The following is a 2,444-nucleotide window of genomic DNA, read 5'->3' as shown; positions in this document are numbered from 1 at the left end:
CTGATATTACGCTGCCCTTGAACTCCAATATCAACTGGGTAACTCAAATTTCATGCATGCATGAGTTAATTAAGGTTGATTGGTCAGTTAACTATTTGAACACTAAAGCTTCACCCCACATCTAGACCTTCTACTAGTTCCTCCAACCATTGAAACTAATTAAACCGACCTTAACTCAATTTAACTGAATTAAATTGTTACAACTGAAATTAACTCAACCTAGGCTCCTAAAATTTAGGAATCACTATACACAACCCAATTTAAGCCCTCAACTCAAATTAACTAAGCTAACTGAGTGATGACAACTTAGTTAACTCATTCAAGTTGTCTTGTGATGTGGAATTTCAATTTTCTCCCAATTTAATTCAATGGAAAATTAAATTAGGAATTTCTTGTTGCATTTTCAACAAGTTGCACCTCTAGTTTTTATCATCAATCAACTTTATTGTTTAATACATTGTATATGATCATGAAGTATCCAAAACCAATAATACATTACCCCATATTAGATTATAACCATAATTCCTTAATTGAAATTATAAAACCATGGGATAAATCACCATGTGCCAAAAATATGCTATCTATTTGCATTTCATATCTAAGAAGAAAATAACAAAGCATACCCTTCACCTTTTGGGAGCTTTTTCAATATTGGTTTTCTCATGTCATATCTTGTGTTCATTGTGTGGTGTTTAGTGTTTTAAATTATTTGTTTTGCACTCTTAATCTATTTTAGTGATTTGAGTTATACTCTTATAATATTAAAGTATAATAATTAGTAAACTCTACTTGATAGATATTTCAAAAAAACTTGTAAGAACTATTGTGATAGTTTGCCTCAATGGAATATCCATGGGGGTTTATTGGAGATTGAATAATCGGGAAATTGCGAGCCCTAATTATGGTAGATGAGTACAATGATAATTGAGAGGGTGGGTTGAAGGAAATATTTGTAACATTAAAAGCATGGGTGTCCACCATTTCAAAAACATAATGATCCTAATAATAGCTCTAGAGAACAAGTTTGAACATTTTGGGGATTTGGTAGCTCAACTCAGAGAGTGTCTTTACCAAAAAAAATAGACATAAGAACCATTAAGAAGTTAGAGGAGATATCAAGTTCTAGCATCACATCTTCCCAAACCATATTAAAAGTGGACATTAAACCCCATCAACGTGAAATCAATGTTGTGAAGTTGAATCAATGGTTTCAACAATTATAAGTTTACTTAAGTGTACATAACATAGGAGAGTAACAAAGATATCATTTTCCCAATTGAAGTTAGAGGGTCACACCCAATCTTGGTGGGAAGGACACATTGATATTCTTATGCTAGATGGAGTCATACACTATGTAACATCTCTCCTTTCCAAGTAATAATTTACCATAGTAAATAATGTAAGTGACAATATTTTTTTCTTCTTTTTACCATACTTACAGGTTTCCTAACATACATCGGTACTCCCACTTTTACTATTTTATCCCATCAAATCAATGGGGTTTATCTATGTATAAAATGAGTATTTCTTTATATAATCCCATGGGTGATTAGCATATCACGATGTTTATTTAAAAATAGTAATCCTTGTACAAGAATTTATATTGCTTTTGCCTTACACTATAATTAAATATTAGATTAAAAACATATCCTAGTAATCATGGTACATGAGAGACCCCTCCCTCTTTTGTTTTTGAAATCTTGAAAACTATAGGCTAATGCATTTTTTTTACACTGAGTATGCAGGGACCCAAGGTACAATGTTTAAAACCAGATTGTACCAATTTGAAGTCAATGTTCTAAAATATGGAGTGTTGTGCCTTGCAGCCTAGCCACCTTACACACAGAAACACACAGATATATTAAATACACCATTTTCCTTAGGTTTTGCATTCTCGACTTAGCTTTGTAATGTTGAATAAAGTTGTCATTAATGGCATCACAGTTGAATTGTTGAAACAAACCATAGATAACGTGCAAACCCTAGGAGCCCTAGAACCTAACTACTTGACTAGATCCTAGGTGCATGTGTATATTAATGAAATTCTAGATGCACTTGCCATAATGAAGCGCTAGAAATGATGTCATTATGATGTCATGTTTGCATTGTTGAAGCTAGCCATGTCGGTCATTAATGATGGCAAGCCAATAACTTGCCCTTATATGCCTTTCCCAATCTTTGTTGGAGATTCCCTAAGAAAGAAGTAACCTTGTTGAAGATGCCCATGAAGACATATTGAAAAGGCACCCTAGCCTTGTTGAATGATTCTCATAATTCCCATGTGATGAAGCCCTAATCTAGTAACCCTAGATGTATGAATATGTCAAAGAAACCCTAGTCCTTGTATGAAATTCTAATGCATGAAGATCACATGCACTAGCATGTCAAAATAGTGAAAAATTTCTAATCCACTTGATGCTCTAATTCCATAAAAGGAATTCTTT

This window comes from Pinus tabuliformis, chromosome 7 (genome assembly GCF_031772625.1).
Source record: "Pinus tabuliformis cultivar Carrire ecotype Pingquan chromosome 7, CPIR1, whole genome shotgun sequence".
Classification (NCBI taxonomy): Eukaryota; Viridiplantae; Streptophyta; class Pinopsida; order Pinales; family Pinaceae; genus Pinus; species Pinus tabuliformis.
This window is presented reverse-complemented; position numbering follows the sequence as displayed.